This window comes from Neovison vison, chromosome 3 (genome assembly GCF_020171115.1).
Source record: "Neovison vison isolate M4711 chromosome 3, ASM_NN_V1, whole genome shotgun sequence".
Taxonomy (NCBI): domain Eukaryota; kingdom Metazoa; phylum Chordata; class Mammalia; order Carnivora; family Mustelidae; genus Neogale; species Neogale vison.
The window spans coordinates 162,785,697-162,809,913 of NC_058093.1; the positions used below are offsets into that span (position 1 = coordinate 162,785,697).

The 24,217-nt window shown below is 37.5% G+C and overlaps 1 pseudogene; it reads left to right on the forward strand.

The window, feature by feature from the left end:
• The first annotated feature begins 3,434 nt into the window (after positions 1-3,434).
• Positions 3,435-23,814, forward strand: LOC122903582 (annotated as a pseudogene).
• Positions 23,815-24,217: the final 403 nt, after the last annotated feature.

The window sequence follows — 24,217 nt, forward strand, 5'->3', positions numbered from 1 at the left end:
GCAAATAACCAATGTATCTTGGATGCTGAAATAAAAGACAAGAAAAGTCACACAGTTCAGATAACAGTGTAATTGGACATTCACCTGTTTGCCATTTCACACTTCCATGGACGAAAAACTCACTCACCTCCCAGCATGCTTTGCCACTCTTTTACTTACAGCAAATCCATAACAATGAAACAGGTGACTTTCATGCTGCTGTCAGGAACGATCTAATTTCAGCTCTGGGTGACTGATTGCAATTGGCTTTGCCTCATCTGATAATTAATCTATGTCACCATTAATTGGAAGAGAGAATAATTACTGGCAGTGTTGACAGTGACTGTTCGCTTCCCCAGATTTCCCCATCGTGTTGGCCCAAATAAAGGCTTTGCGATTCAGTACTTAAAGTTTGTTTAAACTGTAACAATACCTATGCCCATGTGACACTTTCAGACACTCTGTCTAATGTACTTTTGTTTTTGTGTTTACCAATCTTTTTTAGCTCACTGAGAGCTGTCTCTCTCAATCACTCCTCAATGTTCTATCTTAATTTTGTGGAAGTTTAAAGTTTTCAATGAGCTGGAGATGAATGATTAATGAATAAATTTAAATGCTTCATTTTGTCCATGGATCATTAGTCAAGTCCTTTGTGGTAAGGACCTGAGAAAGGAGGGGAAATTATTGAGACATTAGCCTGAAGCAAGCTTGAGGTAAATATTATGCAAAAGAGAGAGAGAGAGACAGAAAGATGGAGACACACACACGCACGCACACACGCACACACACACAGAGAAAGAGAGAAACAGAAGAAAATGGAGAACTGCAAATGAACAACTTTGATGGCCCTGGTGAAAGACCTCCAGAAATTTCTAATCCTTGGTCTCTCCCAGTTTAGTTTAATGGGCCCATCTGGCCATTTGTTCCCCAATGTCTACAAAAAGGAAAACATGTTTCAGTTAAACTAATTGTTTACAGTACGTTGCTTAAATAGAGATCCAGATCTTTCTTCTGCTCATTAACATAGCAGCTTTGGTTTTCAGAATCTGTCACAAACTTAGACACTGCATATCTTATAAAAAGAATAACCACCGGTCCTAACCAAAATATAGAAATTAAAGATCTCAAGTAAGTTTTAGTCTTTGTTTTTATAAGTTTATCTCTAGAGTAAATGATAATTTCACCTACAAATACATTTTTACATTTTCCCTGCCTTTATTTTTACTTATTTTTTATTCAAATATAATCAATACACAGTATCATATTAGTTTCAAATATAATCAATACACAATATAATGATCCAGCAGTTCTATACATTTCTCAATGCTCATCACAATAGGTGTACTCTTATTCTATGTGTCTATCTCATTAGCAACTTCTGGTTTGTTCTCTGTATTTAAGAGTCTGGTTTTTTGTTTGTCTTTTTTCTTTGTTCATTTGTTTTGTTTCTTAAATTCCACATATGAGTGAAATTATATGGTATTTGTCTTTCCCTGACTTATTTCACTTAGTATTATACTCTCTAGGTCCATTGTTATAAATAACAAGATCTCATTCTTTTTTGTGGCTGAGTAATATTCCATTATATATCACATCTTCTTTATCCATTCATCATCTATCACGAACAATTGTTTGCTTCCATATCTTGGCTGTTATAAATAATGCTGCAGAAACATAGGAATGCATGTATCTTTTCAGATTATTTTCATTTTCTTTGGGTAAATCCCTGATAGTGGAATTACTCACATGGCGATTCTATTTTTAATTTTTTTGAGGAACCACATACTGTTATTCACAGTGGTTGCACCAATTTGCAACAGTGCAAGAGGGTTCCCTTTTTCGCCACAACCTCGCCAACACTTGTTATTTATTGTCTTTTTGATTTTAGCCATTCTGAGAGGTGAAAAGTCATATCTCTTTGTAGTTTTGATTTGCATTTCTCTGAATGGTGAGTGGTGTTGAGTATTTTTTCAAGTGTCTGTTAGCCATCTGTATGTCTTCTTTGGCAAAATGTCTGTTCAAGTCCTCTCTCCATTTTTTAATTGGATTATTAAGTCAATAATTTTTTTGGTGTTGGGTTGTTCTTTGTTATAAATTCTTTTTATATTTTGGATATCAGCTCCTAATCGGATATAGCATTTGCAAGATCTTCCATTCAGTAGGTTGTCTTTGTGTTGTGTTGATGCTTCCTTTTGCTGTGCAGAAAGCTTTTTGCTCTAGTATAAACATTCTTATTAAGGAACAGCGATCTCCTAGCTCTCAGGACAATGAAGGGGATGCTTTATGTTCCCCCCAAAAGTGTCTATTTTGCAAAAGCTGTCTCCTTGGTTGCCTATGTTTCATTTTAAAATTGCATTCAAAGACAAATAATCTAAAACCCTGTTGCCTTCTGAAAATCATCTAAACAAAACTCTCTTGCCTTAATGATTTTCAAAACTCTATCATTACCGTGTTGGATCTCTCACAAGATAGCTCTCAATAGGAAATGCATTGTATTTTGTCAAATTCTCTTTCTGTTCTTGAATGATATCTCTTTATAAACATTTAAAATTTTTGCAACTCTGCATGCTAAGATGAAAATCTGTATGTCTAGAGTGGTTCCAAGGGAAAATACATACTAGATGACTTTGTCATTAAAAAGACATAAAACCCAGAATTATCATATAGCGACATTTCCATGTTTTTTACCATGAAAAACTTGGTGATGTCAATCTACTGGTTATTTTAGGATTTCTAGTCAGGTTCTAAAAAATTAGATACTAGGAGATCAGTAGTCTGATCTTTTATCTTTCATTTGCATTTATCTTTCAAATCACTGAAATCACTTCAGTAACATCTCTCACTCCTGGAGAGAACAAAGGTGAGCAGGGAAGATCTTGGCAAGAGCTTACAGGTATAACAGTGACGTGGTAGCCCATGTCTTGGCTGACTTTCTGACCCAGCACTTCCTCAGTTGAAATCATGTGGGTCTTGAAACATATCACATGGGGAGTTTTTCATAGAGATCAAGGATTAAATTTAAAGAAATGGGGCTTTTCTTCCCCCTATAATATTTAACAAAATTATTCTTCGATATGCAAAAGATACTAAAACTTAAAGCCATTTTGTCCTGCACCCAGCCTCTTGCTCCCTGTAAGAATTTGAGCTTGGTCATAGTCTTTCTGGTTCTGCTGCTGCTTCAGTGGAAGCACGTGGGAAGATTCTACATGTTATCTGTGGGGTTACTTATGTAATATATGTTCTGTGCAACTCATGATACACCCCAAAACAAAGACCTCAACCCCAGGTGCCAGCTTTCTGACAGTGCCAAGACCTGACCTCAGGGGTCAGTCACACCACAGATTTCTGATTATAAGAAGGAAAACGGGGAGGTGTGAATGAGGATCACCCCAATAGAAGAGTCAAAGACGAGAAAAAGGGAAGGAGAAAGAAAAGAGGAAGGAAGCTGGCGCAGGATGCATCAGAGCAGGATTCTTTTTCATTCTCAGAGCCATGCAGATACAACTGTGGAGGACACTGAAAAGCAAACGTCACACGTAACTGGTAGAAACACATAGTTTTTTGTTTTTTTTTTTAATAAATAATTTTTTTATTTTTTATAAACATATATTTTTATCCCCAGGGGTACAGGTCTGTGAATCGCCAGGTTTACACACTTCACAGCACTCACCATAGCACATACCCTCCCCAATGTCCATAACCCCACCCCCCTTCTCCCAACCCCCCTCCCCCCAGCAACCCTCAGTTTGTTTTGTGAGATTAAGAGTCACTTATGGTTTAGAAACACATAGTTTTTGACAGAAGTTGCCTCCCTGCTCTGGACTGGAGAGTCCTGACAGCACATGCTTGCGGAGGATCATGGTTTGATAATTACAATGGAAAGGGTTAGTTAAGAATGACTGACTGACATCATGGAACAAATGAAAGATGACGAGGGTGGATTTTGAGCCCGAACTCTCCCACGCCAGGGAGAGGTTCGACACTCTCTCTGCCCCGGGGTGCCTGGGGCCTCCTCCTCTTGAGCTGTCATCTTCTTACCCTTTCACTTCTCATTCTCTGCATCTCATTGTTCTCCTGTACCGATCCATGACTGAGCCGGAATGGATTCTTTCTTCAACGTGTTGTTTGAAGCTGTTGCCGAGAGCTCTGTCCCTCTGTAACTGCCTACTGTAGACAGACTCACCTTCTACTGTACGTCCCCAGCTGAAATGATACCTGTCATTCATTTGCTTCTGCACGAATCTCTGTCAGACAAAACCTTAGAGGAGGGTCTGTCTTCTTGTTCCACATTATACTACATTCGTGGTGTGGATTATGTAAAACATCCTGACATTTTGGCAGAAAGGCAACAACTTGTTCAATGGCGGGGGAGGGAGGGCAGGATGAATCACTCTGTATAAATCACTGATTCTGTGTTATACTATTAGATAATCCTTAGAGTTTCATGTCCGCTTTAAGGGAATTAAACTTGAGATAACTAGGAAAAGTGCTATGAGGCAGTTATTTGTAGAACATACATACTTCCAGGGGAATCCTTAGATATGGTTTTTGTCTGTACCCATGACTTACAAAGATTAATATATACAATTAAAAAATGTAAGAAAACATAAGTTAAAATTGTTTAAACACTAGATAGAAGGAAAACAGATTTTTCTGTTTTTTAAATTTTGATTATTTAATCAAATGGATCAAGGAGTGAAGTCAGTACAAAATACATCCATGGAGTCTTAAATATTTGCAAGTAATGACTACGGATTAGGCTCTGAGCTTTCTAGTAGCCCAGATGAAGAGGCAACCATTATAATAGTTTGGTCCTTTCAAGTTCATAACCCAGAACATGACTATTTAGGGGAATATACAGAATTTTATTTCAGTGAACATTCAATTATAATTGCTTCCAGTTCAACTCTGTATACCCAGTGTTAGGCTTACACTCTATTCCTGACAGATGAAGAAGAGCTTAAACATTTATTGCATGAAAGGAGGAATATATATCTTAGGTCAAAATTTAGCAGTAATGGAAGAAATAACCTCCTTATTTCTCCTTGAAACTCTTTAGTAGTGTTAATTTACAGTCACACTGAAGATCTTTGACTTTCAGCTATGTGTGGTCATAACCAGCTCAGAATGGTTCCCATCTAGGCCTTTGCAGACCTTCTTTATTGGTTTGCTAAATGTGATTGTTTGTACTCAGTTTAATGTGAAGGATTCAGAATTATTTCATTGGTATTTTATAAGTAACTACATGAGGCTGAAATTCCCCAAATCTTACTGTTCAATTATAAATTTTATTGCATTTTATTATATTATTATATGTTACAGTACCTATTTGGCAGATTTTATTTTTAAGGTTTAGTCCTCCTAAGCAGAAGATTACAGGTGTAAAAAAAAAAAAAAAAAACAGTACAACACCATTTATAGCATGTGTGTGTGTGCATTTATCTCTTGGAGTCATAAATTCAAAGTCTCATTCACATGTAAAATGTATATGGTTAAGATAAAAATTACAGCATGGAAGAGGGGGAAATAGGTCAGAGATAATGAGAAGGGGAAAAAAATTTTAAAAAGAAATGTACTGGTTAAGCCATTTAGAGTAATATTTTGTTTCCGATTATCAAAAGCACAAAGTAGTTTATGAAGATGAGCAAATTGTATGTGCCTCTTTATTTGTAATAATTTTATTTTGGCATTTCAAATTGAATCACCCATTAAAATTTTATTTTAGTTGCTGAATGTATTAAATCATTTGGATCAAATCATGTCAGAGGATAGGCATGCTTCCTAAGAAATCTGAGTAAGACAAATATACTTCCTTTTAACAAGGCATTCACAAGTCCACTGCTGGGTTCCAAAACGCTTCTACTGTGATGCATTCACACAAATAGCCTATAAATGTACCAACTTATTTCTGACACATCCAGCATAAATTTGTGTTTGAAAGTCTCCCCTGACTGAGTTTTACAGGTGTCCATATTGTTCTAGGATAAAAGGTGACATTTGGGCCATTGTGGATAAGCTTGTTCTGTATCTTAAAAATGTTCACAATTTCCTTTTGTTCTGGCTCAGTTTTGGTGTCTAGATCATCTTTCACCTATTAACACATTCGTTTTACCATCGTGCTGGCACAGTGGTATATTTTATAGACTGAGTATTTCCTGGACATATTTCACTCAGGCTCTGCATATTATGCCCAACCAACATTATACCTGGCTTAGAGGTCACCTTTAGAACCTGTGAGGAAAGTCAAACACAGGAGCTCAGTAGCACATACATCACTGATCAGCCGTGGTCCTCTTCTCCGATGAAGAATGCAACTTAAGAAAGAGCACATGCTGAGTATTTTAAGAGAAAAGAGAAAAACTTCCTAATTAGCCAGATCAGCCAAATAAACTTTGGTGATTACTAGAATGAGATCACATCCAGACCGACCTCATGTCTGGTCATGAGTTATATCAGTATTTCTGGAATGTTCAATGGAGAAAAAAGAGCAGAAAGGAGCAAGAGATAACACTAGGGCAACAAGAATAATTTATTACTAGAACTGGGATGATTATGATCATAAAAGAGGTCTATACTAACAATTACACTGGGAAAACAAGCATAAACCACGACTGTCCTGGGAAAACTAGAATGTATGATGCCACTAGATAACACTAACCCAATTAATCCCTTCAAAAAGTTCAAATCTTAATGTAAGAAGCCCTGACAAATAAATGTACAGTCCCTATAAATCTGTAAACCATGAGAAATATATGTTTAGGACAGCACTAGGGACCATGAAAGTCATTATGATTAGTATTATTTGGCAAAATAGTTTTAGATGCCTATAATTGAAGAGTGAATTAATTTAGAATCAGAAACTCTTATCAGCTCAAATGAAGGTAGCCTGAGAGGTAAACAAAGTGAAAGTAAATAATGTTCTTACTTACTCCTTTTGGGGTATATGTGGTATTAACTCCTTCTGGCCACTAGGGGACCACTTAGTACTTTGCACATTGCCTTGAACCTCTAAATACTGTTCTGCACATAGACTAAAGAAAAACAAGATGCTAATTACATCAGGGTCCGGTAACATCTCTTGCCTATACAGCACATGCTAGTAATTGATTATATGATACTGTTGTCTAGTTGCTTCAAGTGTCTTAGTTTGTTTTTTTCCAACTCATGGACTTCTCAGAAGTGTCTGAAATCTTTGGCTCACACAGCCAAATGCCTGGGCAGAGCTGCGCTCTCAGAATTAGGTTTACATCTTTTTCTTTCTTTTTTTTTTTTCTGGATTTGAATAACAGCCCTATCTAGAAGGTCCCCTTGTCCTTCCCTAAGTGTTGAACTCTAATCTCTAGTAATAGTTTGAGCCCCGGAAATAACAAAAATAATAATAATTATTATTATTAAAATTATTACATACCTAGTAGGTGCCAAGTGCTACTTATTTATATATAAACATTTTTTTCTGTTGCTACAATGTCTTTCAAGCAAGTTTTATTTTTTTCTCATATTAGAGATGAAAAAAACTGAGACTTTGGTTGAATTTCTCAACCAAGGTCCAAGATTATATAGATGGGGCAAAGGTGAAATTTCATCCTCTGTCCAAAGTTTGTATGATTTCCCCTGTCCCACAACAGGTAAGGAACAAAGGCAACTAATCACCTGGCTCTTGTCATGATGTCCATGAACCCTAGTTTCCAAGCAGAAACACACAGAATCCTCTCACTGAGAATCTGCTACGGACTTTGTACAAAAAACCCAATCCTGTGATGTCTGCCTCATGAGCTCACATATGTCCTCCATCGTCACCTAATGGTGATGGGAATTCTGAATGGGGAATGGGGGAGTCATCCTGGAGAGTAGCTCTGTGCTGCCTTAGGCACAAAGGTACCCAGGCATGTGTGGGATGCTAAGGCATCAGCACCCTCAAAAATCTCACTGCCTGACATTATTTGACGTGGAGAATAGACATTTTATTTTATTATTTTTAATGTTATTGATTTTAATATGATTTATATGCTTTTATCTAAAGTGCTATGGATGGATGAATAGATGATAAATAGACAGACAGACAGATAGATTGTGCCTCATGACACTAGGTCACTTGACGTGAAAACTCTGAAGCAAGCACACCAACAAACCTCAAATATTACACTATGGTCGCAGACACATTGTGACTCAAAATTCTGACATAAAGCTGTGAAGGACAAGGTCATATCTTATTCATCTTGGAACTCCCAGTCCTCAGCATGCTTCTTGCTACATACTTCCTGACACACAGTGATTAAAAAAGAGACCAAAAAGTGCCGTTCATCTATCTCCCAAATGCTAGTTTCATTTCCAGTGGAAAATCCAGTGCCTTCCCTGAACTTGCTGGCAAGGCCTCTAGCTACGAGTTCTTGAAAATACTTGCCTACAACAACTTGTGTGCCTGCATGGGGCAACTGCTTGTATACCTCTGCCCTGAGATTGGCTCAGTAGCCTTTCCCCAGGAAGGTTTTCTATCCTAGCAACACCAACATAAACAATTAAAACTGAGTATTAGACATCCCCGGCCGGAACAACACTTCAGTGATGGGGCCATGTCTCTCTGTCATCTGTTCTGTCTTGTCTACTCTGTTCTCTCCTTCCTAAGTTTCTGTCCATTTCTAGCAGAAAGCATTTGACTTGTTTCTTTTATTTCCTTCTCTCTAGTTATTCCAGGTGCTAACGTATCACCTGCTGTCCCAAGGGAGGTATAGAAGTATTTTCAGAAATTAGAGTCTTTGCTGACTCTTAAGATAAAATATAAATTTTTAAAGATTTACTTATTGATTTTTGAGAGAGCGTGTGTGCATGAGCAGGGGGAGGGGCGGAGGGAGACAGAATCCCAAGAAGACTCCCTGCTGAGCTCACAGCCTGACACCTGCTCCCCTTCTCCCAGAGATCATGACCTGAGCCCAAATCAAGAGTTATCTGCTTAACAGACTGAGCCATCCAGGCACCCCAAGATAAAATATAATTTTTAATCTCATAATGCAGGGAAGGAAAGAAGGAAAGAAGGGAGTGGGAGGAGAAAAGGGAAAACTGAGGAGAGCAGTGAGGGAGAGGAGTCTAGAAGCCCTCCCAGCCCATGTCTGTTGTGTTAAGTATGAAGGGAAATTGTGTTTCAGTCTCAAAATATGATCAGCCTCTTACTCAATCATATAACTTACTTAGCACAGTCTTTCTTTCCTTCTCTACCAGCCTCCTGCTCCTGTCTCTTTAGTGGCATGTAATGAACATAAATAGCACATGTTTAAAGTATACAATTGGATGTTTGGACATACTCATACATCCGTGAAACTGTCATCACCATCAACAGAATGAACATATCCACATCCCAACACTTCCTCAGCCCCAGTGTAAACCCATTAGACCTTCCTCATCTCCTACTAGCAATCCTGTTCTCAAGAAATCACTCATCTTCTTTCTATCACTTTAAATTTCTTTGCATTCTCTAGAATTTTATATCAGTGAGATCATATAGCATTCACTCTTTTTTCAGTCAACGTAATTATTTTGAAATCCATCATGCTTTCTATATATTAGTAGTTCATTATTTTTCTTTGTTGCAGAATTTCATTGTATTGCATATATCAAAAATTGCTTATCTCTTCTTCTTTTCATAAATACTGAGGTTATTTCCAGTTTGGCTATTACAAATAAGACTAGGGGCGCCCAGGTACCTCGGTTAAGTGTCAGATGGTTGATTTCAGCTCAGGTCATGATCTCAGGGTTATGTGAAATGAAGCCTGCTTAAGATTTTCTCTCCCTCTGCCCCTCTCTCCCAAAAGAAAACAAATAAGACCCATAAGAATATTCATATACAAGTCTGATATATTTTCATTTCTCCTAGGTAGATATCTAAAAGTAGAATGAATGGCTAGTTAGTATATAGGTATGCATTTACATTTTAAGAAACCACCAACTTGTTTTCCAAAATGATTGTACCATTTGAGGTACCCACCAGCACTGTACGAGAGTTCTAGTTTCTCTGCATCCTTCTCTACATTAAGTATGATCAGACTTTGACATTTTAGCCATTCTAACAGTTGTGTAATGGCATTTTGTGGTGCTTTTGTCTTGTAGTCCCTTAATGCCTAATGTTCAGCATCTTTTCACATGTTTATACACCATGCACATATCTTCTTTGGTGAACTGTCTCTTCAGATCTTTGCCCATTTTTAATTGGTGTGTTGTTTTCTTATTATTGGATTTTAAAGTTCTTTATCCTACACAAAATTCTTTAACAGATAAAAGCTTTGCAAATATTTTCCCCCAGTCTGTGGCTAGTTTTTTCATTTACTTAACAATGTCTTTTAAAGGGCGGATGTTTTTAATTTTAAAAAACTGTAAATTATCAGTTTATTCTTTTATGAATCCTCCTTTTTACCTACACCAAGATCACAAAAAACTGTAAATTATCAGTTTATTCTTTTATGAATCCTTCTCTTTACCTACACGAAGATCACAAAATTTTCACCTTTGTTTTTTTCTAGAAGTTGTATTATTTTAGATTTTATGGTTAGTTTTATTATCCATTTGACTTCCCTTTTTGTATATGGTGAGAAGGATAAGTCAAAATTCATCTTTTTATGTATGGGTCAAAGTTCGTCTTATTGTTTATGGATATCCAGTCCATTTGTTGACAAGAGTATTTTTTTTTCATTGAATTAACCTTATACCTTTGTCAAAAATCAATTGTCCATAGACTCTCTAATCTGTTTCATTGTTCTGTTGTGTATCTTGATGCTAATTCTCTTCATTTCTGTACTTTATAAGTCCTCATTTTGAAAGTGTTAGCCCACCAATGGTGTTCTTTTTTCCATAAGTATTAAAATCAGCTTGTCAATATCTACCCAAAAAAAAAAAAAAAAAAAAAAAAAAAAGCCTGCTAAGATTTTGATTGGAATTGCATCAGATTTATAAATCAATTTTGGGAGGACTAAGCTCTAAACAATATTAACTCTTTCAACCCATGCAAAGTACATCTTTTCAATTACTTATATCTCCCTTAATTTCTCCCAACAGTATTTTATAATTTTTAGTGCACAGGTCTTTCATGTATTTTGTCAGATTTATCCCTAAGTATTTTAAAGTATTTTACATTTTTTCACACTGTACTATAATATATGAGATATTTAAATTTTAAGTTGTAAGAGTCTACTGTTGGTATATTCAAATACATTTGCTTATAGATCTAATATCCAAAAATCTTGTAAAACACTTATTATTTAGATTTCTTGTAGATTCATGTGACTTTTTATACAAATAATCATGTAAAGATGCAAATAAAAGTTTTATTTCTTCCTTAGCTGGGTAACTTTTCTTTCTTTTTCTTGATTGATTGTGCTGGCTTGAATCTCCAAATGCCTTATTGAATAGTAGTGGTGAGACTAAGCATCCTTGTCTTGTTCCTAGTTCTAGGAGGAAAGCATTCAGTCTTTCATCATTAAATATGTTAGCTACTTTCAGTGGATTGAGTAAATTCTTTTCTAATCCTGATTTCCTGAGAGGTTTTCTCTTTTCCTTAATGGGGAATGATTGTTGGATTTTGTCAAACACTTTTTCTAGTGGGATGATTGTAAGGATTTTCTTTTCTTTTCTTTTCTTTTTTTAAAGATTCTATTTATTTATTTGACAGAGAGAGAGTTCACAAGTAGGCAGAGACACAGGCAGAGAAGGGGGGGGAAGCAGGCTCCCCGCCAAGCAGAGAGCCCAATGCGGGGCTCGATCCCAGAACTCTGAGATCATGACCTGAGCCAAAGGCAGAGGCTTTAACCCACTGAGCCACCCAGGTGCCCCGTAAGGATTTTCATTTTTCGACTTGCCCTATGTGGTCAGGATGTATTACCATTATCCTTTACGTATATAGTTGGATTTAATTTGTTAAAGTGTTATTTAGAATTTTTGCATCTGTGCTCATGAAGAATATTGGTCTTTGATTTTCTTTTCCTGCAATGTCTTTGACAGGATGCCATATCAGGCTAATTCCAACTTCATAAAATGAGATGGGAAGTAATCTCTGCATTTCAGAGGAAAAAATGCACACCCTCAGTATTCCGATTTTTGGAACTATAGAAAATAAATCCAGCCCTCCATGTTTAGAAACAGTTGTTTTGTGATCTCCTTTTCTTTTACATACCTCCAATATGATATGATGTCCAGACCTGGACTTTATGCTCCTCATCTTGAACAGTGACAAATTTCTACTCTCTTAAAATAGGACTCTGAGAAGAACACAGCCTAGTCTTATTTTCCTATCACTTTACTGAAGATTAGGGCTTTCACATCCTTTAGTCTTATCACATCACTTAGTCTTAACTTTTATTAATGCAGCCAAAGATGGTTTTACTACAAACTAAACTCTTTTCACCATCACTGCCATGAAACCATGTTATTATTTCACAACCGGAGCCAAAGAAAGCCAGTGAAAGGGTGCTCTTCCTCTATCCTTGACAATAAACTACAGTGTATCTTTATCCAAAATGAGAAGGATTGTTCTTCAACCACATACACAAGACAGTTCTAAGGAGTGCAAACCTCTTACCCTTTAGCTGGTGACTACAAGACTACAACCAAGTATATGTATATTGCCTTTTGTTGAGAAGTTCTTCAATGTTGCCTTTATAAGTAGGCTTAGACGGAAAGTTATTGGCCAAAGACTAGATGTAGGCATCATGAAAAAATTGGAAGCTAAGCATGATTGGACAATTTTAGTTATTGGCACCAACAGAATGGCTCTTATCACTTGTTTATATGGGTCTTTTGATTTAAAACAGTATTTGTGAGGCACCTTCATGGTTGGTTAAACCTCTGACTCTTGACTTCAGGTCATGATATTGGGGTTGTAGGATGGAGCTCCACATGGGACATGGGGCTCTGTGTTGAGTATGGATCCTGCTTAAGATTTTCTCTTTCCCCTTCTCTCTGTCCCTCTACCCCCATTTGTACTCTCCCTCACCCTCTCTCAAGAAAAAAATATATATATTTAAAAAATTAGAACAGTAATATTTGTTACTTGCACTTTGATCTAAGTAAATAAAAAAAAGACTGACTTGATATGAAAAGAGGGTCTTATTCAGTGTCACAAGAGTAGCAAACATTGTCTTGAGATGACTTGTCATACCTGTCTACTAATTACAGACTTTTTGCCAATAGGACATGGAGCAACTAAGATAAGAAATTCTTGAGTTAACTTTATCTAAAGTTTACTGACTTTTTAGTAGAGAATGAGTTCTAAAGAAATTCAGCAGAATATATGATAAATAATAGAAAATGTATAAATGTTTGCTACATAAATGAGTAAGTAAATAACAACAACAACAAAATGACAGAATGAATGAATCATCCAGAATAAAGGAACAAAGAAACAGATGCAGATGATACCATCAAATTAAGATAATTCAAGGAGGGTTTCTATACAAAGTACTGATTACAGACCTGAGTAAGCTCTAAAGGATCCATAAATGATGGCGCAGAAATCCTAGACTAACAGAAGTGGAACTCTTGCCACTTCTAGACCTAAAGGATAAGAAGGGAGAGGAGCATGGAAGCCCGTTGATGTAATCTGTACAGCCCAGCCTACCAAAGCAGGCAATGGGGAGGACAAGGTGAAGAGTAGATCTCGAGGAATAAGCAGAGGGTACCAGGCCTAAGAGCAGTCAACTCTGGAAAAGGCATAGCTACTAATGCAGCAGGTTGAACTGCTGTGGAACTGTGAACTGCTGTGGAAGGAGTATCTGAATTAAAGTTGATATTAACAGGTTTAACAGAAATTGTACTCCAATGGTGTCTGTAGCACAAGTATACCAAAATGTTAATAATCCTCCCCAAAGAAGTGTTTTAACTTATCAGTTTTCAAACAGGTCAACAATAGGGATTTGATACCCTTTCCTTGATAGCAACCAGGAGGTGGTAGAGACCAATGAAAGGAACTTCAAAAATGACCCTGAGTTGGTATACTGTTAATCATGTTGATTATTTTTAAACTAAAAACAGAATAAATTCTTTTTAAAACTTAATTTCTTAAACCTAATGTCAAAGTAGGAATTCTGAACTAAAAAAGAATATGAGTCTACTGTAGTAGAATCCAAAATCGAAGTCTCCTCCAGGCAAATTTACTATTATGATTTAATATCAGAAAGGCAGTGGCCTCTAATCTCTCAGCTCATGCCTTTCCCCTTTTACTCATGTTAGTCCAGTGATAAATGATGTAGAATTTCTGAGAGAGAGAGAAAATTATGCCCAATATAAAAAGTGGTTGAAAAAGCTGATTACAGAGTCATTAGCCCCTGTGGGCTCATTTTATTGCTATAAAGTCATCATTCAAGTAGACATATATTTAGCTTCTGTGGCCTTCGTTTGTGGTAAGCAAAATAACCTCAGACAAAAAAAGGGAGCCTAAGTTCAAACTTCCTATTTTTAGTGATGTGACAACTAATTTGCTAAATTAGAAAATCCCAGAGCAGAGGCTGAGGAATGTCATCAGCTTGTGTTCCTCGAACTGTGTGCCACTCAGAGCACATCTAGGCACGGGTTTACTCCTAGATGACATATTCTAGAAGGGACATGTGGAATCCAACATGGGGCCAGAGAAAGGTACCAAGGATGGCATGGAACTTAAACACACCTTGATACTAAGAAATAGTTGAAGGAACTGGACTTATTTAGCCTGCAAAACAGAAGCCTATATAGAACAAAAAGTCTTTTTATTTAATTTTCGAGCTGATTGTGGAAAACAGATTGATTTATTTTCCAGCGAGTTCAAATAATTTATGGACAAACACAAAGTGAAACAGTCTTTCATTCATTCATTCATTCATTCATTCAATATTTATTGACCAAATATGATCTTTTTGTTATTGTGGTTCTAAAAAAGGAGAATTTATTAGCAAACACTGATTTTAAAAACTGTGGACTCCCTATCACTTGTGGATTTGTAATCAAACACTATCTGTAACTGGTAATACAGAAAGAATTTTGCGTTCCTTATTTTAAAGTGCACATAAATCACCTAGGAGTCTTACCAAGTTGCAGGTTCTAATGCAGTAGATCTGGGCTGGAGCCTGAGATTTCACATGTCCAGCAAGTTCCCAGGTGATTCAGATGCTGCTGGTCTGAGGGCCATCCTTTGATTTAGCACAGCATTAAGGTCACTGTCTCTCTGATATTTTCTGATTTTAATGAGAATCAGCAGATCTATTTTGTATCATCTCAGATGGGATGTCTCACCTTTCAGATAAAGAAACAAAATTAGAAGACATCTATCTCTAGAAGAGTGAGAGCTGACTTGGAGCTTGGCTCTGCCTCCCCCTTGCCACTGCACCTGATTAAGCTGTTTGTCCATCCTGTTAACATAAATTGCAGATAGACCATGTGAAAAAAATACCAATATACAATCTTCATTTCAAAATCTTAGTTCTGACTTACTATCCTTGACCTTTCCTCACACTTAATCCTGGCCTGTTGTAGCCCATTTTATGTTCTAATTCCCTAGTACTGATACTTTGTTTGCCCTTCAGAACTGACATGTAGGGCTCTTTTTTTTTTTTTAGGTTCAACCTTGAAATAGTTCCAACAATGATCTTGGTATGTTCCCTATTACTTTTACCCACTGTGAAGACCCAGGCTCCTTAATAAACACCCTTGCTCCTTTAGCTCATAATCAGCCTCCCTGAAACTTTCTGCCACTGGATTCTTCCTGTCCTGAGGGGGAATTGAATAAATCAAGGCTACAGAGATCAACTTGCCATCTCAGGTCATCTACAATAATTTTAGATTTCCAGAAATTATTAGAAAGGCAGAGTTTATCCAATATAATTTCTAAACATAGTGTATTTCATTTTTTTCTGTAAGTAAAAGCATGAGGAGAATACTGATAAAACTGACAGCAGAGATAAGCTAAGTAATGATAGTCACAATCTTTGGGAAAAAAGTGGAATGATTCCTCAGAAGGTAAACTAAGAGTTTACAAGTGTATTAATATATTCCATTTTACAGACAAGATCTCCAAATAACCTCCTCTTATCAAAAACCCATCCTTAGATGTTTCCATATGTTTTTCATAAATTTGACTACTAAATTGAATAAGTTGAAAAAAGACACTAGGAAAACATATAATCATTGAGAGGAACTGGAGTTATTTGAATAAGAATTAGCTAATTGGTTTTTTTTTTAAAGATTTTATTTATTTATTTGAGAGAGCGAGCGGGAGGAGCAGAGGGGGAGGGAGAGGAACAAGAACGCTCCACACTGAGCACAGAGCCTGATGCAGGGCTTGATTTCAGGACCCCGAGATCATAACCTGAGCCAAAACCAAAAGTGAGGCACTCAACCAACTGAGCCACCCAGGTGTTCCAAGAATGAGCTAATTCTTAAACAGTCTAAACAATATCCCTCCATTTTTGCAGGATATTTTCAAATATAGCAACACAGAGAGGTGGTCATTCCATTTCATATTTATGGTCACCATCTATGAACTCTGACAGAATTTCTTGTCAGAAGACCCCCTTCCTGCTAATAACTTGTATTCTGTTTATTGGCTATGTATTAGACTTGATTCCCTCCCCTACAAAAAGTTATAAACTCTTATAGGTAAAGACTGCGTTTGATTCTTCCTTTGCATCTTCCTCAGCACTGGGCACCCAATAAGGACTTAAAGAATGCTTACTGTTTGATTATTGAAGATGTTAAGATGATTTGTTTTACCTGCAAGAGATACTATACCTGCTTTCTATTTGGTAAGAAGTGAGTCACTTGTAACTGGTGCTCAAGAGGCAGAAAGCTGTAAACACGGCAGAGACCTTTTAGACTACTGTTTTGAATTCTAGAAAGAAGGCAGAGCAGAAGTTCTCTGGGATTAATATGTGCAGCCTCTTGCTTGTGCATTAGAGTGGGTTAGAGGAAAGAGACTGGGCAGGGTCTTTACTGTCATTTCACCATATTGCCTGTGGGGTCCACTGCTTTAGAACTACTATGACCCCTACCTGCCCTTAAGAACAAAAGGATGTGAGGACATTTTGTTACTAAGCCATTCAAGAAGAAAGACAGGCATGTGTTATATGTACCATGTTTGTGTGATGATCATTTGAAATACTTCAGAATCTGTGAGGAATTAGTAGCCATATTCTTTCTTGTTTTTCTCTTCAACACAAAGTTGTGTCATTCTCCTTCCCCATCTTTTTCTTCCCTGGTTCCTCATCCTGTACCTTTATGTGAGCCTTGGGCTCTGTGATGTATCTGTGTCAATTTGGCTGGCCACCATATGCAGATATTTGGCCAAACATTATTTTGGTTGTTTCTGTGGGAATGTTTTTGGATGAGATTTAAGTTAGTGGACCTTGAGTAAAGCAGATTACCTTCCATAGTGTGGGTGAGTCTCAATCAATCAGTTGAAGATCTGATTAGAATAAAAGACTGACCTTCACCAAGCAAGAGAGAATTCTACAGCAGAAGTCTTCAGACTTAAACTGTAACATCAACTTTTCCTGGTTTTCCAGCCTGATGAGCCATTCTGCTGATTTTAAACTTTGCAGCCTCCATAATCACCTGAACCAATTCCTTAAAATCTCTCTCTCTTTTTCTACACAAGCACACACACACACACACACACATACCCTATTGGGTTCTGTTTCTCTGGAAACCCTGAGGAATATAGGCTCCTTTCTCTGAGACATTTGGAAGTTTATCCTTTCTCACACAGCCACAATGGCCACAAAACATTAAAAGAAACTCAAACAATCAAATGAAGGAGACACCGACATAAAAGCAGCCTCTCCTCATTTTCCAAACAGACTTCAGCACAGTGCAAATGAAGGAAGCAGCTAGAAAAACTGGAAATGCTTCCAGTATTTTCTCCACTCTGCAGAAAACATCTCAAACAAGGTTCTGTAGTACATGAGTTAAACTTTCACTTCATCTGTCTGTTGGGACATAAAGACTGTTCAGTTGAACTTGGTGATAAATGTATGATTGAAGGGGGAAAGCTGCTCAGTTAATAAGGGTGTAATGGAAAACCAGGGCCCTGGAGCTTTTAAAATGAAGAATATGGAAAAAGTGAGCAACAGTAATCAAATGTAAGAAGATCCTAACTGGTACTTTAAGGCAGAAGCTGCAGCATTTTGCATAGGAAAGAAGGAAATTAATTGGTGAACCCCACCTATGGCAATCTGCTCGAGTTTCTTTAACTTGATTTCTGTTGAACACTAGAAAGCAAGTGTGATATTTGTTCATGTTTACAGGCTATAAAACGCAATCATTTTTCTAGTTACCCACTGTCTAATAACAATTTTTTCTCAGACAAAGATCATTATTGGCTATAAAAATTCAGCAACAGAGAAAAGAATACATTTCAAACAGTCCTACTTTTAGGTGAGTCACATATAGAAAGATTTCCTCTATAAAAAAGGAGGTTTCCCCATAATTTCAGGTGGCTCTTGGACAGTTTGTCAGCAAGTATATTTCATTTCTTCACAGTTTCAAAAAACCATGAAATCCTTACTCTTCCAACTGCTGACTTTGAATTTGTCTGTTCAACACATCTGTGATTATCTGTGGGCAAGAAAAACAATAAAAGAAGTGAACCCACTGAAAATTCCATTTATACTCCCAAGTGCCCTTACAACTTGTCCTAATACCTCTCCCTTCCCCATCCTTTTTTTTTTTTTTTTTTTTTTTTAGTTTGTCTCCCAAAGAGTGATAAGCCCAAGGTTACATATTATCTACAGTTTTCAAATCAATATTACCTTATATCACCATTGCTGCACAGTTTAGGGCTTTGCGGCTAGCTACCATGACAATAGATGCACAGCCTGGAACCAGTTTTAGTTAATTAGAGTCAATCAATCCAAACTTTGCTAACTTACTCATGTGAAACAATAGTATAATGAACCAAAGTCGGCAAGATGATTGGGAAACACAAATTATTGCACCCTGATAAATTAAATGTGACTATTACAAAACCTTCTTTCTAAATGAATACTCAGGGAAGGAATATGAGTCTTTAATATAATTAAGAATACAAGGAAAATAAACCTAAAAGAGCTATTAAAAGCCCACCTTTTTTTTTTAAGGAAGAAAAATAGAGGTTGTATTATGGGAAGATCTTGTGACATCTTTATGAGTATTAATTTGGAAAAATAACTTCCTGTTGTTTCTGTTCATTGGATGGAGTAGGCAGAAAAGCAAGACATGCATACTTGGTAGTGCCAGGACCATGGCAGGGTAGTGAAGGAGCAAAAGGGGAAAGACAGATGGGCCTAGACCTTCCGTGTCTATGTGTACACAGCGTCAAGAGCGTGGGTTTATGTGACCCACCATCAATTCTTTTGGTAATGTGTGAAATTGAATGAAAGCTTTTCCCTAGAACTCTGGTAAATCTGATGTGCCAGCATTGGTGTTTGTGACATGCATGCTGAGTTCAAGGCCTGTGATAGAATAAATAAAATATACAGCCATTTTACCTCTAAAATTGATAAAATAAGACAAACTCAAGATTCAACCTCCCATCCACCAAACCTTTCTGTTCTTTTATCCCGAGGTAGCCTGTAAATCCTAACAGAACTTTTACTTGGGTTAAAAAACCATGTTGATGACAAAGAGTTAAATGTTAGAGAACATTTGCAATGCAAATTGATACAAGGGTACTAGAAGTCCCATTAGGAAACAAGACACGGGAAGCAAAAAGGAACCAGAAAGCAGGTTGCGGAGGGTAGAGAAAGGAAAAAAAAAAAATGTTGAAGGATGATTTTTAAAACAAGATTCTTCTCCCTCAACCTAGACTAAAATTGGTCCTCTTACTAGCTGTTGGCAGTGAAACATCTCCCATAAAAACTTTGTAAGAGGCAGAGTGCAAAGAGCTTTGGCTTGGAGTTTGAAGACCTGGATGGGGGTGGGGGTGGGGGTGGGGTCCTCTCCCAGCCAGTTAGATAATCTATTTGGCCTCCGTTTCCTTATCTGCAAAATAGGGTCTAAAGGTAGATCATCACTGAGGAAGCTTCCAACTCAAAATATCCCAACTCCAGGTACAATTTCAAGAACAGTTTTTAATAACTTAATATAGCAACACATGTTAACTACTGCTATATACTGAATATCTCCCAAATTTGAAAGTTGAAAATTAACCCCCAAGGTAATGATATTAAGAGGTGAAGCTTTGGGGGGATGATTAGGTTATGAGAGGAGAGAACTCATTAAAGAGATTAGTGCCCAAATAGAAGAGGCCCTGACGAGCTCTCTCATCCATTCCACTATGTGAGGGCACAGCAAAAAGGCAGGCCCTCATAAACCAGGGAGAGGATTCTTACCAGATACCAATCTGTCAGCACCTGGATCTTGAACTTCCCAGTCTCCAGAACTGTGAGAAATAACTATTTGTGGTTTAAGCACCCCAGCCTGTGGTCTTTCTGTGACAGCCACCCAAATGTACCAAGACAACTGCTGCGTTACTTTGTTACTTCTGTCACGTGATCAGGCCAATCAAGACAAACACCAAAGATGTTTACAGTTTGGTTCATAAAGACATCATAGGTTATGGTGGATTTTATTGCTTTATACTGAGCTCTCATCTATTTTCTCATAATCTACATCACAGCTAATTTACAGTCTTTGTATACTCTAAGCTCATATGCATTTTGTCGTCCTTTATCAGGTACATAAACAGAGCTTGTCTTATAAGGGACTTAAAGGTTGGCCCTGCCTCTATGGCAAGACTTGGTATCTGTGTCTTGGTGAGCTGGGTGGGAGACAGCATTTGTTTCATTTTCCTTATTGTTTAAAGATGACTGCTGCAAGGGTAGGGTGGCTCATTCCTCTTCTTGTCAGAAATGAATTATCAAATGATTTGAAGCTTCTGGAAGACAGGAGATAGGAGTTAATATTGGTTTCAGTGTCCTATAATGTCTAACACAGTGTATCAGCTATAGGCAGGCTTAATCAATACCTGTTAGATGATGGACAGATGCATAGATGAAAGAATAGGTTACAGATGGGTGGGGAAATAAATTTATGAGTAAGTGGAAAGTCAATATAAACACAGTGGCATATAGTTTATATTTCTTTGCATTTGGAAACTTAACGTTTTTATATAGAGAGACTTCTTTTGGGAGATGGCAAAACCTTAGCTAATAGGAACATATAATAAAATAAAACATATTTATACTCATTGAACTACTAAGAAAAATGTAACTAAAAGGTAAACTTTTTAAGAGATCACAAAATAATTTTTAACATCTCAAAGATGTGTTGTGTGGCTAATTTCCCACCAACCACATCTCAGATTCAGATCCTATCATTAGCAATGAAATGAATTCAAGCCAAGGGTTTAGTTTTCACATATATAATTTATGTCTATAACTTAAACCTCACAAAACCAGTTGCTTCTCCCCAAACCACATAAAAACCACAAAGTATTTCACTGGCCATGACACCGCCAATTGGTGATGAAAAATTTGCTTGTGCTTTTGACATTTCTGTGTAAAACAACAGCTGCTTCACTCACTTGGAAGCAGCCTTTTTCCCCCAGTGGGGATTCTTATCCCCAGTGGAGGTGGGTGGGCATCTTGCTGGCAATGTTGCATGCATACAGAGATTCTTAGATACTCCATAGCTGACAGCTAAAATGAACTCATTCTGTGAGGGATATGTTTTCCAGTGGAAGACGGCCAGACCTGCTTTCCTTTGGGGAATGGAGTATGAGGGGTACCATGGCCCTGTTTTCATCATAGTGAGTCTGACACCCACAGTCACATGGGGCCAACCATGTACATTGTAGAAACCAAAGGCTAATACTTTAAATGCATCTAAACTACCAGAAGGAAAATTCTAGGTCAAAAAATGAGCAGATGATTTAAAACAGAAACATATCTGTGAATGCACTGGGTCCTCCTCTTTCTCTATCATCATCACCATAAATATTATATTATTGTTCTTTCATTTCTTAGATTTCTAAGTTCCTGGAACTTGAATATTATTTGTTCCCTTCCCCTCTGGTCTCCCTTCTTTTCCTGTTAAGTACCTTAAATCATACTCTCAATGAACACTCATTCCTTGTGCTTTTAAAATTCAACCCCAGGGAAGAAATGAGACGAGTTTCATTTAGGCACATACCCTCAAAAAGTTGAGCCCTTGGAAGTTGGCTGTCGTTCTAATGTATTCCGTACTAATTATTTTGGCCCAGATCCTGCCGACTGCATTTCCACTGTCATCACAATGCACCTTGCGAATGGCAGCCCTTACTCATCAGTTCCACACCCACCTTGCAGAGTTCCAGTGCAAATCCAAGGCTAGCTCCGCATGAACTCAGGATACTCATGGAGTGGGATACAAGTAGGAGTCAGAAGACTCCACTTTCTGTATTGCTGCCACTGTGGTATGGACCTGTTAATCTCATAGAGTTGTAATAAAGATCGATATGGGGCACCTGGGGGGTTCAACCAGTTGAGCTTCGGCCTTGGGCTCGGGTCATGTCCAGCTCCCAGTTCAGTGGGGAATCTGCTGCTTTCTCTGCCCTTCCTACTTGCTCTGCTCTCTCTATCTCTCTCTCTCTCTCAAGCAAATAAAATCTTTAAAAAAATAAAAGGATGAAAGTACTTAGTAAAGGGGACAGGGACTTGTTAATATTAGCTATGATGACTCAGAGCTGTACAGTAGAAAGAACTCTCAGCGTGGAGATTTCAAGTCTGCCTTCAGCCATTTGTTAACTACATGACATCACTTAACCTCTCTGAACTTCATTATCAGTATCTATAAAATGATAATATATTATTTTAGTGAAATAAATGTGCGGTGTGTGTGTATGCATATATATACACACGCACATATATATGCATACACACACACACACATATAGAAATACATATCTCACATATATGTATATCTAGATCTGACACTTCTCAACTTTTCTAAATGGCTATTTTGGAAAGCCACTGGAAATGACTAAGTACCCGACCCAGGTCCTCAGGGAACCAAAGTTTAAGTAAACAGGTGTTGCCACCCCAGAAGAGTTTGTGGCAGATGCAGATCACTTAGTCTATATCTATCCAACATGGCAATGGGCTGCAGGGTAAGAAATGAAAGTGAAGGCATACCTACCGAAGGGAAACAATTTTTGGTCACCAAAAATGTGCCATGCAAAAGTGGTGCACACAGATGGAATATTCAGATGAATTGGAAGCTACCATTGAAGACGATGGTGATGGGGGATGGGTAGATAGTTACCACAACACAGGCATTGCAGGAATAACTGAAGCAGTTAAGGAGATTACATTGGAAAGCAAGGACAATATAATACTTCAAGATTGCTCAGCAGTATGTGAGGAGGAGGAAGAGGAAGAGGAAGGAGAAGCTGCAGATATGGAAGTATATGGAGAGAGTGGATTTTTGGAAACAGATGAGGCTACCCTGGACACAAGGAAACTAGTAGAAGCTTGTAAAGCTAAGACCAATGCCGGTGGTGAGGATGCTATTTCCCAAATTAGAACTTACAACATTTATATCACTTATGATAAATATTACCAGACACCAGGACTACAGCTGTTCAGCTATGATGAGTAAAGGTACCCTTCACCAGTTGAACACATGTGTGAAAACATCAGTCAAGATCATGTGAAGAAAACAGGAACAATGAAAATCATCCCCATCTCCCTCCACCTCCTCTGTGTTCAGCTTACCCGTGCAGGCATGCCCAGGTGATGAAGAAAATAATTGAGACCGTTGCAAAAGGAGGGGGATCTTGGTGTTCCTATGTATCTTCTAATTTTCTTAAAATTTGTACAAGCTGTCCTTCCAACAATACAATAGGATTACACCAGACACTTCACAATGTAATAAAGAGAGCATAAAATCTATCCTGATTATTGGCTTTGATATTTATTTTTTTAAAATTTTTTTTAGATTTATTTATTTATTTGAGAGAGAGAGAGAGAGCGTGCATGTGTGCATGAGCAAGAAGAGGCAGAGGGAGAGGGTGAAAGAGAGAAACAGAGAAGCAGACTCCCCACTGAGCAGGGAACCCATGTGGGACCTAATCTCAGGACCCTGAGACCATGACCTGAGCCCAAATCAAGAATTGGGCACACAACCAACTGAGCCACCCAAGCGCCCCTTTTTCTGATTTTTAAAGAATTAACACATAGATATGACCATTGACCATATTCACCAGTATGTACAATTTCTCTAATAAAGGGACTTTCATGGTTTGCATTAAATTTTAAGTAAGTTCCATTAAATG